Genomic DNA, 16,363 nt, shown 5'->3' on the forward strand with positions numbered 1-16,363 from the left:
AACACTGCCTGTTCTTGTATGGCTCAAGAGCTAAGAATGAATTTTACATTTCTAAATGATTGAAAATCAAAAGACAAATTATATTTCATGACATGTGAAAATTATATGAAATTCAAATTTCAGCCTCCCCCCAAAGAAAGTTTTAATGACACACAGCCCATTCATTTGTTACCTATGATCTATGGCTACTTCTGTGTTACAACCACAGAAGTGAGTAGTTGCAACAGAGACCGTGTAGCCTGCGAAGCCTAAATTATTTATGATGTGATCCTTTATAGGAAAAGTTTTCGACCCGAGCTCTAGGCCAGTCCCTCACCTTTCTATGGCCTTGGTCTCTCTACTGAATTACTGTCACCTTCCCTTCCTGTTGACCTGAGATTGTTCAGAGATCACCTGGATCATGGAAGCTGCCCAAGTTGACCAATCATGAATTTTTAGGTGATCTCTTGGTTCCCATGCACACACTGGCACGTCATAACCACGTTGCAAGGCTATCAGCCTAGCCCCCAGTGGGCTCATCAGCACCTCCATGTATAGACAATGCAAAACACTTGTTTTCATCTTTCTGTTCACCAACTTTCTGTTCTCCCAATCACCCCCAGCCTCCCTCCCATCATGCCTTCATTTACCAAGCCAGCCTCGTTTGTCCACACGTGGTGGCACCTACCTTTCCATCTCTTGAGCATCCACCCATACACCCACTTAGCCTCTGGCCCAGTGAGGTGGGTGTGATGTGTGCATGTGTGTGCTCGTGCGTGTGTGTGTCTGCGTGTGTGTGTATAGTGGATGACCTTACAACTCAACAAACTCCCAGCTATGTTTGGGACTTTAATCAGAGGTTAAAGGCTGATGAGAAAGTCATGTCCCTGCCGGCCAGGGGTCGGATACCCTGAGTTGGGGTGACCATCTCCAGTGAGAATTTTCTCTGACTGAGAACAAACAGCACGACTTTGACCCTGGGGCCTTCCCTCTGCTTCAGGGCTGTGAAGTGTCGTCTGGAGTTCTTACGAGGCAGCTGTGTGGGAGAGAGAGGGAAAAAAAGAAAAGAGGTGGCGAGGGAGGGAAGAGGAAGCAGAGACAGAACAAGAAGGAGGGCGGGCGGGGGAGGAGAGAGATTCACGCCCTGTGGGAAGCGATCAGATGCAGTGGCTCGGGGCCCATTGATTCATTCTTCCAGGGCTCCTTTGTCCTGGGCCTGGGTGGTGTGGGCGGGTTTGTCTGGGAGTGCCCAGGGGCGGTGTGGGCACAGCTGGGCGCTCAGGCAGCCAGCGCCCTGGGCACTGCCTCCCGTAGCTGCCTGCCCAGCTGGGGACTTGGGTTTCTGCCTCCTCCGGAGGGGTTGGGGAGGATCTGTGTAGGATTCAGCCTGAGTTTTAGGGACACTCAGGATGACAGGCCCCTCAGACATGGGGGTAGAGGGGAGCTGTCTGCAGTCAGCAGTGCCTGTCGCGCAGCCCCTGTGGCCAGCTGGCTCCTCTTGCCCTCTGTCACCAGGCCTGGGGCTGGGTGGTGCAGACCACACAGAGTGGGAGCTGAACCCCAGTGTCTGAGACCCCAGCTCTGGGCTCTGTTCCCTGCCGTAAGGAAACATACCTATTTCACTCAGGCAAGCTTCCAGAGGCCATGGGCAGAAGGCTGTCATTAAACAAACAAAGCAGAGAGAAAAATCTTTAAAAAAAGATGTTGAATTATGGTTTTCTCAGCGTATATGCCCAGTAGTGTGGGATTGCTGGGTCGTATGGTAGTTCTATGTTTAGTTTTTTAAGGAACCTCCATACTGTTCTCCATAGTGGCTGTATCAATTTACATTCCCACCAACAGTGCAGGAGGGTTCCCTTTTCTCCACACCCTCTCTAGCATTTATTGTTTGTAGATTTTCTGATGATGGCCATTCTGACTGGTGTGAGGTGATGCCTCATTGTGGTTTTGATTTGCATTTCTCTAATTAGTGATGTTGAGCATCTTTTCATGTATTTGTTGGCCATATATATGTCTTCTTTGAAGAAATGTCTATTTAGGTCTTCTGCCCATTTTTGGATTGGGTTGTTTGTTTTTGTGATATTGAGCTGCATGAGCTGCTTATATATTCTGGAGATACATGTACCACAATGTTCATTGCAGCACTATTTACAATAGCCAGGACATGGAAGCAACCTAAATGCCCATCAACAGATGAATTGATAAAGAAGATGTGGCACATATATACAATGGCATATTACTCAGCCATAAAATAGAATGAAATTGAGTTATTTGTAGTGAGGTGGATGGACCTAGAATCTGTCACACAGAGTGAAGTAAGTCAGAATGAGAAAAACAAATACTGAATGCTAATGCATATATATGGAATTAAAGAAAAATGGTATTGATGAACTTAGTGGCAGGGTAGGAATAAAGATGCAGACACATAGGAGCTGGGATGAAGTGAGAGAGTAGCACTGACATATACACTACCAAATGTAAAATGGATGGCTAGTGGGAAGCTGCAGCATAGCACAAGGAGATCAACTCGATGCTTAGTGACAACCTACAGGGATGGGATAGGGAGGGTGGGAGGGAGGCTCAAGAGGGAAGGGATACGGGGATATATGTATACATATAGCTGATTCACTTTGTTGTACAGCAGAAACTAACACATAATGCTTCACAGAAGCATTTATGCTCCAATAAAGATGTGAGAAATAAAATAAAACAAGATGTTGACCCAAATGCACAATTATTGCCTTTCCCACTAACTGGCATAGACCTTCAAAGCTGGAGGCATCTGCCTTTGCATTTTATGGACAGAGTAGCCAAGGCTTCAGATGACAAAGAGCTAAGTGGTGTGGCCAGCATGGACCTCAGGCCTCTGGACCTTGAGTCCAGAACCTCTGTCTGCAGGGAGGCAGTACCACATAACAGTGATGACCTTGGACTCTGATGGATGTCAGAAAGGCATGGCTTCAAGGCCCACCTCCTCTCCCAGACAGTGTGAGTCTCAACGTCCTGTATAAAATGGGGACGCTGGGAAGAGTACTGAGCTCATAGGTTGTTTTGAGGAATAAAAGAGGTGCTCTTTGTAAAGTGCCTGGTGTATAGTAGGTGGCCGATATGTGTTAACTTTTAAAAACTAGCTACTGTGCTAAGGTTAGAGAATTGAACAAAATCCTCTCTGCAAGGAAACCCCAGTTTCGTGGGGGTGACATATAGACTCACCATTCAGAGGAATCAGTACAATGCAAGATGTAGGTGCTGTGGGCGTGATGAGGGCAAGGGGATCAGACGGCTTCCCAGAGGTGGCAGGTACACCAATCCCTGAAGGCAGAGCAGTTGTTTACATCAGGTGGGCAAGGGCAAGGGAGAACATTCCAGGCAGAGGGCACAGCACAGGCAAAGGCAGAGAAGTGTGAGGCCCTCCTGGGAGTGAGGCTGCTTGCAGAGGGTTCTCCCTGCCAATTAAGGGTCCCCAGTTGGTCTCCCCCTGCCCCGGGCTCCTCACCACCCTCCTTCCAGTGTGAGCTCTGGGAAAGCAAACTGGCTTAGTATTGCTGAAGCCAAACACCATTTTGCTTCAGCAAATTTTCTGATGGAAAAAATAATTCTGTAATGAGGCCCCAAGTTAAATAGCCTTGGCATTTGGAATTATCTGGCCCCACTCTTTGCCAGGAGGGATAGAAATGGGATATGAGGAAAAAGGGGATTAGCCCAGATAATGTGTTTCAGGAGCCTCCTTCACTGTCTCCCCCTCCAGGAAGCCTCCCCAGCTTTCACCCTCATAGGCACACACATAGACACCCTCCCCCACATACTGTCACCAGCTAGTCCACATTCACCTCTGAGCACTCATCTCCAAGCTCAGTCACACACACACCTTAGGGCACATGAGACTCACAGACTGTTGCCACAAGCCATTGCTTCTACACACACACACACACACACACACACACACACACACCCCACATGTGTGTGCGGGGCTGTTCAGGGTGTTTCTCCAAGCCATTGCTGCATCTCATAACCACCTAGATGCTGGGGAACAGAAAGATTGGAGGGCCCTGGACCCAAGAGTGACCCCAGCCTGCTAGTTGCCACTGTCTGCAGCCTAACAGGGTGGGAGTGCATGCAGATACCCCTCCCCACCCCGGGCCATTTGCTGAGCCCAGAAGGACTGGTGGGCACCCACTCTGATCCTGGCTCACTCCAGGGGAGGCCCTATGGGCGTCAGTGGAGTCCAGTGTATCTGGTTCAGAAGGGCCCAATGACTAAATAATGTCGCTGTCAGGCTCTTGGAGATGTAATTGGGTCTGACGGTCCTTGACTAATCTGTGTTTGTCTTCCTTAAACCTCTGTCACACTGCCCTCTGCCTGCCCAGCCGCCAACAGCCCTAGGTACTCCTGCAGCTGAGACAGACTCAGGAGGGGCGGGGGCAGGGGCAGGAGTAGAGACCCAGTTCCAGAGCCAGGGCAAGACCTCGCATTCATATACAGGGATCCGGACAGGCTCCAGTTGCCAGAATTAAAATGGAAAATCTGGACTCTGCCTCTGTCTGTCTTCCTGCCTCTCCTGTCTCTCCCAGTCTCAAGAGACCTCCGCCGAGGTGTATGTCTCCCCTGCTCTGGGGCCAGAAAGGAAGGGTGTCATCCATTCAGCATGTGCTGACTCACACTCATAACCTGTCACCTCCCAGAGCAGGCTGTGCCCAGGCTGCTAAGGCGTGCCGGCTATTTTTACGGGTGAAGGTGTGATGTCACAGGTACAGGGACTTCTTGGCTCCCAGCAGGATGGCGGCCATGCTTGCTTAGCTCTATTGGCCTCCATCCATGCTGGTCTCCAGGGTTGCTAACAGATTCTTCTTCCCATTGCTGGCCTGTCATGCAGGGGAGGGGAGTCCAAGCATTTCTTGACACTCTAGTGTGCCTAGATCTGCTACTGAGATGGGGTACACCACAAGAGGGAAACCTGGACCAGTTGGGAAGATGAGTCTTTCCCACAGATGCTCAACCCTGAGTGCTGCAGGGATTGAGATGAGGAGTGTCTGTAATAGTTCAGTGGTCAGGGGAGCCTTAGGATGGGGAGGATTTGGACAAGAGGAGGGGCGTCCCAGGTGGGGGATGGCATGAAACTAGGTGCCAGGATAACAGCTAACACTTCCTGTGTTCCAGTTTATTGTGTGCCAGGCTTTGCTCCAAGTGGTTTTGCATGGCTGTATCTATTTAATCCTCACAATAAATAAGGCACAGAGAAGTTAAGTAACTTGCCCAAAGTCACACAGCTAGTGAGGGGCAAGGGTGGGATTTGAATCCAGACAGTCTAGTTCTGGAGCCCATGCTTGTAACCACTCTCCTCTGCTGTGTGTGAAGTTACCTGAGTGGAGGGAGGGTTTGGGCAGGAGGAATTGGAGAGGTAGGGGAGTGGGGGAGGAGATGTTAAGGGACTTAAATGTCAAAAGGAGGTTTGAGAGCCACTCTGATAGGTGACAGGGAAGTAAGAGAAATGACAACCTCTGGATGTCACCTGTACCCCTTCCCCACCTGTGCCACCCGCTACTTCTGACTCCTGCCAGCTCAGAGGAGCAGGGAACATTGTAGGTGATCTAAGATACTCATTGCTTTGTCTGCCCAGCCCCTCTTCCTGCTTCTCAGGGAGCTGCCAATTACAGAACTCCTCACAGAACTCCCACCTTCCACCCCACTTACCACCCAAAGGGCTGGGTACATGACCAAAGCCTGGCCAATCAGCATCCTTCCCTGGGATTTGAAAATTTCAAACCCAAGAAAGAGAGGCCTTTCTTTTCTGCAGATAGCTCTCTGCAGAGGGAACCCTGGAGCAGCCCACGGGCAAGGTTCTAGCTGTAGAGAGGGTTAGCATGAGAAAAGGAGGCCGGAAGCCTCGACCAGCAGAGAGGAGAGGCCAAGAGGGGGTTCTGTGGTGTAGAAGCCTCACGTACAGTCTCTCCCCAGGCTTCCAGCTCCCCAGCCTTCCCCAACATTTGGTTTTGTGATCCAGTAACATCCCCTTTGTGCCTAACTGGCCCAAATTGGGTCTCCATCATTTGTTACCAGGAGGGCCCTAAAAAGGTATTGCCTCCCAGACTCTGTAGGAGAGGGGACCTTTGAGGTCTCCATGCAGAACTCGGGGGCCCCTGATGGGCATCCTCTCACCTCTCCCAAGATGGGGGCTCACTGGGCATACTCTGCTCCAAGTCTGGCTTGGGCAATGCTGGGATCAGGGAAGAACCGTCTCAGCCTGGCAGCGGGGACAGACCTGCAGACAGGGAGCACCTAACCTAGCAGAATGGAGACTGGACTGTCTCTAACCATGGGAGCTGGGCCAAGCCCCCGTGCCCTGACCCAGGCTCTCTCCATACAAGCTTTTAAGGAAGGAGGGCAAAACTAGACCTGAGGCCCAGAGTCCACCTGGCCTGGCCTGCTTGCCAGCAGCCCATACCTGTCCCAGCCCCGCGAAAGAGCCTGGTCCATCTCTGAATGGATGTGCCAGCCTGGGTGGGGCACAGCAAACACTGTTTCCGGGTCTTCCCCTGGTGTTGGGCTTGCCTCCAGGTTATTTAGGAGGTTCTTGAAAAATAGCAACAGCACAACGAAACCTCAATACAGAATCATGGTAACCATTATTCCTTTCCCTGGTCCAGTCCTTCTTCCCGGGGTTCCAGCAAGTCGCCCCCTGGTCCCTGTACCCCAGGTGGCTGTCCTGCGTTGGTAGCTGCCTGCTCCAAGCCAAGGGGGCCAGTTACCCAGTTGTGCCCTCACCTTCTGCTGTGTGCCTTGTACTCCCTGTTCTGGCCCAGGTTGCTGGGCTGGTTTTCTTGGGTATATTTCTCCTGCTCCCCAAGGTAATGGTCTTTCTGAGATAGATGCTGGAGACATATGACCGGAGGCTCCGGCCTGTGAGACTCTCTTTCCCAGGTCAGCTGCTATACTGAGCCCTCTCTTGCCCTCTAAGCTGAAAACTGGTCTCTCCCCTTAAAAATAGTTAGAAAAAACTGTTTCCTAAATCTTGGAGCATCTGAGTCTGGTGATCACGGGGATTTGGATCTGCCATTTCCTGTGCTGGGGAGCCAGCAGGGTGACGTAAAGGAGGGGAGAGGGAGTCAGGCGCAGGGATGGGGGGTCCTTGGTAGGCTCAGCAGCAGACCACTAAGAGAAGAAGCTGTGTGATTCCCAGCCACGTTGCATCTCACGCTGGGGATCTAGGCTAGAGCTGGGATGCCAGGAGAACAAATCGTGGCAACACGCTCCACTTGGCTTTTGGACTTAAAAGTGTAACCCAAAGGCCAACTGACAAATTATGGCTAGCTCTTTCTGGCTGCCCAGGCTTGGCTCCAGCCCTCGTGTGTGTGTGTGTGTGTATGTGTGTGTGTGTGTGTGTGTGTGTGTGTGTGTGTGTACATGCCTGGGTCCCATGTGTGCTTCTGAGCACACGTGTGCATGCAGTGTGTATACATGCTAGGGCTTGGCTACATTGCCCACATCTCCTGCTCACTGCAAGTGCTAGTCTTCGGCAAAGCTGAGAAGTTTGAGGATTCTGAGGCTGGCACTCCACCCCCTCACTGGCCCTGGCCCTGGCTCTCGTTTCCTTCTTAGACCGCTGCCCCTCTGTCCTCTCCTTCTGCACTGTTTCCCCACCAGATGCCCCTCTTGACTGACAGGTGCCCAGTTTTGATGTCTGTCATGGTGTTTACAAATGCAGCCTTTTCCTTAAGGCTTTATAAATCAGATTTGATACTTCTCACAATCTCCGGAAGCTACTTTTTAGTAAGAAAAATCTTGGAACATCTGCACCTTTTATCGATCAGATAAGCTTCCAACTCCAGGATGTGCCGTTCCAGGTTTTCCCAGCCTGGCCCCAATCTCACTTTTCTGATTCACCAGACCTTTCTAGCCCCTTCTCCTACCCCACATAGGGGAATAAAGCGTGGGAGGAGGTGGCCTAGGGCTATGGGAGGATTGAGAGTTGAGTTTCTTGGGTTCTAGTCCTGTCTATGCCAATGACTACTTTTGTGACCTTGGGCAAGTCCTTGCCTTTCTCTAGACCTCAGTCTTCTCTGTAAATTGGGAGCATTAAATAACATCAAAGTCTCGGCCTGGGGGACTGTCAGAACCTCTAAGCATGACTTTTCAGGTTTTTAAACAGCTTATTTAGTTCACTGTGACTCTGATTTGTTTTTGTTTTTAATTAATTAATTTATTTTTGGCTGCGTTGGGTCTTCATTGCTGCGCATGGGCTTTCTCTAGTTGCGGCGAGCAGGGACTACTCTTTGTTGTGGTGCGCGGGCTTCTCATTGTGGTGGCTTCTCCTGTTGTGGAGCTCGGGCTCTAGGTGCACAGGCTTCAGTAGTTGTGGCACACAGACTCAGTAGTTGTGGCTCACGGGCTCAGTAGTTGTGGTGCATGGGCTTAGTTGCTCCGAGGCATGTGGGATCTTCCCGGACCAGGGCTTGAACCCGTGTCCCCTGCATTGGCAGGCGGATTCTTAACCACTGCACTACCAGGGAAGTCCCCTCTGATTTGTTTTAAATCATTGCATTAGTTTTGTGTGGCTGTCATAACAAATTACCACAAACTGGGTAGCTTAAAACAAAAGAAATTCATTGTCACACAGGAGGCCAGAAGTCTGAAATCAGTAACACTGAGCTGAAATCAAGGATTTGGCAGACCTGCACTCCTTCCAGGGGCTCTAGATACTCTCCCCATCTCAAGACCCTTAACTTCATCACAACTACAAAGACCCCTTTTCCAAATAAGGTAACATTTCCAGGTCCCAGGGATTAGGGCCTGATATTTTGGGGGGCTTTTACTCAGCCTGCTTCAACCACAGCATTGACTCCATTTAGAAATGTCACCTATCACTAAAGGCAAGTGTGAGGTTTTTAGATTTATCAGAGGGAGCCTGGAGTTGAAGAGGGTTGAGAAAGTGGACAACGTGACCTGCAAGGGTCCTCCCAGTCCTATCGCTGTGCTTTTCTAACTACCATGTGCTGAAGGAAACACAAATTAGTTGAATTTCAACCAAATCAAGCACAATCAAGGAGTGAAATCCATCACCACTCAACCAAACCAATCTCAGGCACCTGGGGTTGAGGTGCCCTGTGGATAAAATATTGTTTAGATCCATGAGGGTCTTTCATTCAGCTGGGGGACCCCCAGTACAGGGCCTTAGATGCCACCGGCTCCTGGTACCACGGTGGACCCCAGGCTCAGGACAGATGGAGCCCAGGCCAGGCTGGCAGACTGGCTGCAGAGGCCATGGTCTCAGGCCTCCTGAACACCCCCGGATTCCACGTCCCCGTCCCAGTGTTCCCAGGTGGTCCTGGTTCAGCTCACTGCCCACCCTCACCATGGGAAGATGGTCACCTCTCAGACCTTCCAGACCAGCCTATAGAAGCCCTGGGCCTGTCGGCTCCCATTAGAGCCTATCACAATGGATGCCCTATGCCCACACATCCCTGCCTGCAGCCTCACAGCATCAGGAGCAACAATGGGGGTGGGGGTAGGTGTTTTGTCACATTCAAATGGGCCCAAATCCTGGCTCTGCCATTTGCCAGCTGAGTTTGCTTGGGCAAGTGATTTCACCTCTCTGATTTTGGTTTTGTCATCTACGAAGTGGATGACACGCTCTCAGGGTCACTGTGGGGAGCAGTGAGGCGGTGCCCAGGAAACGGTGGTCATGCTGCTGCTGGGGAGGGAATTCTTACAGCATGTACTTGTTAGCAGCAAAAGCTGATATAGAAAAGCCTGGAGGATAACTTCTGCTGCCAGTGTCCTTGTCCCCATGGTGAGCCAAAGCCACCCCCTGCCTCTTCAGGAGATCCTCCAACACTAGCAGATCCACCAGAGGACAGACAGCAGAAGCAAGAAGAACTACAATCCTGCAGCCTATGGAACAAAAACCACAGTCACAGAAAGACAGATAAGATGAAAAGGCAGAGGGCTATGTACCAGATGAAGGAACAAGATAAAACCCCAGAAAAACAGCTAAATGAAGTGGAGATAGGCTACCTTCCACAAAAAGAATTCAGGATAATGATAGTGAAGATGATCCAGGACCTTGGAAAAAGAATGGAGGCAAAGATCGAGAAGATGCAAGATGTGTTTAACAAAGACCTAGAAGAAATAAAGAACAAACAAACAGAGATGAACAAACAAACAGAGATGAACAATACAATAACTGAAATGAAAACTACACTAGAAGGAATCAATAGCAGAATAATTGAGGCAGAAGAACGGATAAGTGACCTGGAAGACAGAATGGTGGAATTCACTTCTGTGGAACAGAATAAAGAAAAAAGAATGAAAAGAAATGAAGACAGCCTAAGAGACCTCTGGGACAACATTAAATGAAACAACATTCACATTATAGGGGTCCCAGAAGGAGAATAGAGAGAAAGAACCGGAGAAAATATTTGAAGAGATTATAGTCGAAAACTTCCCTAACATGGGAAAGGAAATAGCCACCCAAGTCCAGTAAGCGCAGCGAGTCCCATACAGGATAAACCTAAGGAGAAACACACCGAGACACATAGTAATGAAATTGGCAAAAATTAAAGACAAAGAAAAATTATTGAAAGCAGCAAGGGAAAAATGACAAATAACATACAAGGGAACTCCCATAAGGTTAACAGCTGATTTCTCAGCAGAAACTCTACAAGCCAGAAGGGAGTGGCATGATGTACTTAAAGTGATGAAAGGGAAGAACCTACAACCAAGATTACTCTAACCACCAAGGATCTCATTCAGATTCGATGGAGAAATCAAAAGCTTTACAGACAAGCAAAAGCTAAGAGAATTCAGCACCACCAAACCAGTTCTACAACAAATGCTAAAGGAACTTCTCTAAGTGGGAAACACAAGAGAAGAAAAGGACCTACAAAAACAAACCCAAAACAATTAAGAAAATGGTCATAGGAACATACATATCAATAATTACCTTAAACGTGAATGGATTAAATGCTCCAACCAAAAGACACAGGCTTGCTGAATGGATACAAAAACAAGACCCATATATATGCTGTCTACAAGAGACCCACTTCAGACCTAGGGACACATACAGACTGAAAGTGAGGGGATGGAAAAAGATATTCCATGAAAATGGAAATCAAAAGAAAGCTGGAGTAGCAATACTCATATCAGATAAAATAGACTTTAAAATAAAGAATGTTACAAGAGACAAGGAAGGACACTACATAATGATCAAGGGATCAATCCAAGAAGATATAACAATTATAAATATATATGCACCCAACATAGGAGCACCTCAATACATAAGGCAACTGCTAACAGTTGTAAAAGAGGAAATCGACAGTAACACAATAATAGTGGGGGACTTTACCACCTCACTTACACCAATGGACAGATCATCCAAAATGAAGATAAATAAGGAAACAGAAGCTTTAAATGACACAATAGACCAGATAGATTTAATTGATATTTTTCGGACATTCCATCCCAAAACAGCAGATTACACTTTCTTCTCAAGTGCACACAGAACATTCTCCAGGATAGATCACATCTTGGGTCACAAATCAAGCCTCAGTAAATTTAAGAAAATTGAAATCATATCAACCATCTTTTCTGACCACAATGTTATGAGATTAGAAATGAATTACAGGAGAAAAAACATAAAAAACACAAACACATGGAGGCTAAACACTACGTTACTAAATAACCAAGAGATCACTGAAGAAATCAAAGAGGAAATCAAAAAATACCTAGAGACAAATGACAATGAAAACGTGATAATCCAAAACCTATGGGATGCAGCAAAAGCAGTTCTAAGAGGGAAGTTTATAACTATACAAGCTTACCTCAAGAAACAAGAAAAAACTCAAATAAATAATCTAACCTTACACCTAAAGGAACTAGAGAAAGAAGAACAAACAAAACCCAAAGTTAGCAGAAGGAAAGAAATCATAAAGATCAGAGCAGAAATAAATGAAATAGAAACAAAGAAAACAAGAGCAAAGATCAATAAAACTAAAAGCTGGTTCTTTGAGAAGATAAACAAAATTGATAAACCATTAGCCATACTCATCAAGAAAAAGAGGGAGAGGACTCAAATCAATAAAATTAGAAATGAAAAAGGAGAAGTTACAACAGACACTGCAGAAATACAAAGCATCCTAAGAGACTACTACAAGAAACTCTATGCCAATAAAATGGACAACCTGGAAGAAATGGACAAATTCTTAGAAAGGTATAACCTTCCAAGACTGAACCAGGAATAAATAGAAAATATGAGCAGACCAATCACAAGTCATGAAATTGAAACTGTGATTAAAAATCTTCCAACAAACCAAAGTCCAGGACCATATGGCTTCACAGGTGAATTCTATCAAACATTTAGAGAAGAGCTAACACCCATCCTTCTCAAACTCTTCCAAAAAATTGTGGAGGAAGGAACACTCCCAAACTCATTCTATGAGGCCACCATCACCCTGATACCAAAACCAGACAAAGACACTACAAAAAAAGAAAATTACAGACTAATATCACTGATGAATAGAGATGCAAAAATCCTCAACAAAATACTAGCAAACAGAATCCAGCAACACATTAAAAGGATCATACACCATGATCAAGTGGGATTTATCCCAGGGATTCAAGGATTCTTCAATATACGCCAATCAATGTGATACACCATATTAACAAATTGAAGAATAAGAACCATATGATCATCTCAATAGATGCAGAAAAAGCTTTTGACAAAATTCAACACCCATTTATGATAAAAAACTTTCCAGAAAGTGGGCATAGAGGGAACCTACCTCAACATAATAAAGGCCATATATGACAAACCCACAGCAAACATCATTCTCAATGGTGAAAAACTGAAAGCATTTCCTCTAGGATCAGGAACAAGACAAGGATGTCCACTCTCACTGCTATTATTCAATATGGTTTTGGAAGTCCTAGCCATGGCAATCAGAGAAGAAAAAGAAATAAAAGGAATCCAAATTGGAAAAGAAGAAGTAAAACTGTCACTGTTTGCAGATGACATGATACTATACATAGAAAATCCTAAAGGTGCCACCAGAAAACTACTAGAGCTAATCAATGAATTTGGTAAAGTTGCAGGATACAAAATTAATGCACAGAAATCTCTCGCATTCCTATACACTAATGATGAAATATCTGAAAGAGAAATTAAGGAAACACTCCCATTTACCATTGCAACAAAAAGAATAAAATACCTAGGAATAAACCTACCTAGGGAGACAAAAGACCTGTATGTAGAAAACTATAAGACACTGATGAAAGAAATTGAAGATGATACCAACAGATGGAGAGATATACCATGTTCTTGGATTGGAAGAATCAGTATTGTGAAAATGACTATGCTACCCAAAGCAATCTACAGATTCAATGCAATCCCTATCAACTTACCAATGGCATTTTTTATGGAACTAGAACAAAAATCTTAAAATTTGTATGGAGACAAAAAAGATCCCTAATAGCCAAAGCAGTCTTGAGGGAAAAGAACGGAGCTGGAGGAATCAGACTCCCTGACTTCAGACTCTACTACAAAGCTACAATATGGTACTGGCACAAAAACAGAAACATAGATCAATGGAACAAGATAGAAAGCCCAGAGGTAAACGCACACACCCATGGTCAACTAATCTATGACAAAGGAGGCAAGGATATACAATGGAGAAAAGACAGTCTCTTCAATAAGTGGTGCTGGGAAAACTGGACAGCTACATGTAAAAGAATGAAATTAGAACACTCCCTAACACCATACACAAAAATAAACTCAAAATGGATTAGAAACCTAAATGTAAGACCAGACACTATAAAACTCTTAGAGGAAAACATAGGAGAACACTCTTTGACATAAATCACAGCAAGATCTTTTTTGATCCACCTCCTAGAGTAATGGAAATAAAAACAAAAATAAACAAATGGGACCTAATGAAACTTAAAAGCTTTTGCACAGCAAAGGAAACCATAAACAAGACAAAAAGACAACCCTCAAAGTGGAAGAAAATATTTGCAAACGGATCAACGGACAAAGGATTAATCTCCAAAATATATAAACAGCTCATGCAGCTCGATATTAAAAAAACAAACAACCCAATCGAAAAATGGGCAGAAGACCTAAATAGACATTTCTCCAAAGAAGACATACAGATGGCCAAGAAGCACATGAAAAGCTGCTCAACATCACTAATTATTAGAGAAATGCAAATCAAAACTACAATGAGGTATCACCAGTTAGAATGGGCTTCATCAGAAAATCTACAAACAACAAATGCTGGAGAGGGTGTGGAGAAAAGGGAACCCTCTTGAACTGTTGGTGGGAATGTAAACTGATACAGCCACTATGGAGAACAGTATGGAGGTTCCTTAAAAAACTAAAAATAGAATTACCATATGATCCAGCAATCCCACTACTGGACATATACCCAGAGAAAACCACAATTAAAAAAGATACATGCACCCCAATGTTCATTGCAGCACTATTTACAATAGCTAGGTCATGGAAGCAACCTAAATGCCCATCGACAGACGAATGGATAAAGAAGATGTGGTACATATATACAATGGAATATTACTCAGCCATAAAAAGGAACGAAATTGGGTCATTTGTTGAGACGTGGTTGGACCTAGAGACTGTCATACAGAGTGAAGTAAGTCAGAAAGAGCAAAACAAATATCGTATATTAATGCATATATGTGGAACCTAGAAGAATGGTACAGATGTACCGGTTTTCAGGGCAGAAATTGAGACACAGATGTAGAGAAGAAACGTATGGACACCAAGTGGGGAAAGCCGTGGTGGGGTGGGGGTGGTGGTGTGCTGAATTGGGCGATTGGGATTGACATGTATACAGTGATGTGTATAAAATTGATGACTAATAAGAAACTGCTGTATAAAAAAAAAAAAAAAGAAAAAGAAAAAGCTGGGAGACAGAGGCATCCAGAGAGGCTGCGTTGGTTCTGTGCAGCTGAAATTACAGAGAAGCAGAAGCCATAAGGGAACAGAGACGGCTAGTTGGAGACAGGACAGAAGGAAGCAAGCAGGGTTCAGTCCAAGTGCCTTATGGGCGCTGCAAGACCCTACATGCCTGCCCTTGCTCCCTTCTCTGACCCTTTCTCCCCTCTCCTCCAAATCTGCAGTGTTCAGCGTCACTGACTCTTTTTTTCATTCCAGGGTCCCAAGCTCCTTCCCATCCCTGGGCCTTTGCATATTCTGTGCTCCCTCTCCACCTGGCCAATCCTACTTACCATCTGGATCTTCGCTTAAATGCTACTTTTTCAAGGAAGCTCTCTCACAAGGACAGTTTCCCCAGTTATGTGCTCATTGACGCAGGTTACTGGCTCATTAACGCTGGACCACATGCCTACCTCTGTTCCATCAGTAGCGGCCAGGTGAGGGGGTGGAGCAAAACATGGTGGCCTCTGCCTCAGGGGCTGTAGCAGGGAGACCTTCCTTAGAAGAAGCTCTGAGCGGGCAGCGACCATGAGGCACGTTCAAATGCACACAGAGGAGACAAGGAGAGAAAACAGGGTCCACTTCATAGTGGCCAGTATATCCACATCCCCCCTCTGCCAGGAGAGGTGCCTGAGGTCAGGAGGGGAGTGACTTGCCTACAGCCACTCAGCCGGTCACGGCAGGGCTGCTCTCCTGGCCTCAGCTCCAGTGCCCCGGGCTGTGGAGAAAGGAGCTGGGCTAAGGAGAACAGGGGCCAAAATGGGAGCCCAGGGCTGTGGGCCTGAGGTCAGGGAAGGGGAAGCTGGGCCTGAGTGAGGGCTGGTGGCAGGTCCCTCTGGCAAGCTTGCACCCTGGCTGAGCCAGCCACCCGGGAACCCTGTGTGTGCCCAGACTTTTAACATCTGGCATTAAAGGATGGCTGCAGTTCTTAGCTGAGGGCACCTTAAACACTCTCTCTTCCCACACCCTTTTTCTTTTGTTTTGTTTTGTTTCCTTGTTAAATGGAAAGGAAACATCTTCGAGCCGGATCTGTGTCTGAGTCACTGCAGGTCCTGGAGGTGGAAGCCAGGCTGCTGGGGGGTGGATCTAGAAGAGGGGAGAGTATGAGGGCGGCCCTGAGGAAGGGTGCAGGACACCAGTCTTTGCTTGGGGACGCTGCTGGTGTGATATGAGGGGTCTTCAGGGTGCCCTCCCCACTTTGCCTCTGAGCTTCTCACAGACACCCCCATTCTGCACCGCCCCCCATCTGCTTTACCACATAGGCCTCTGAGACGGGTCACACCCTCAGTCCTTTTCTGTCTTTGAAGGAAGGACATTTTCTTTACGGTGGGAAGATATGGCTCCGCTGCTGGGGTCGGGGATGCCACAGGTTAGCAGGGGGCGCTGTGAGAGACTTGGAACCTTCCCTACTTGGGGTGACAAGGAGGTGTGTGTGAC

At 46.8% G+C, this 16,363-nt stretch overlaps 1 long non-coding RNA gene across 1 annotated transcript in view; it reads right to left on the reverse strand.

Moving 5' to 3' along the window:
- Nucleotides 1-817: 817 nt before the first annotated feature.
- Nucleotides 818-16,363, reverse strand: part of LOC309651607 — a 109,054-nt gene continuing 93,508 nt past the window's right edge. The window contains exons 7-9 of the long non-coding RNA XR_014258250.1: nt 3,193-3,291; nt 1,594-1,635; nt 818-1,015 (exon numbers count right to left, since the gene is read on the reverse strand). This is a non-coding gene — a long non-coding RNA (uncharacterized lncRNA). The remainder of the gene's footprint in view (nt 1,016-1,593; nt 1,636-3,192; nt 3,292-16,363) is intronic.

This window comes from Balaenoptera physalus (genome assembly GCF_965194825.1).
Source record: "Balaenoptera physalus genome assembly, chromosome: 2".
In the NCBI taxonomy this organism is placed as follows: Eukaryota; Metazoa; Chordata; class Mammalia; order Artiodactyla; family Balaenopteridae; genus Balaenoptera; species Balaenoptera physalus.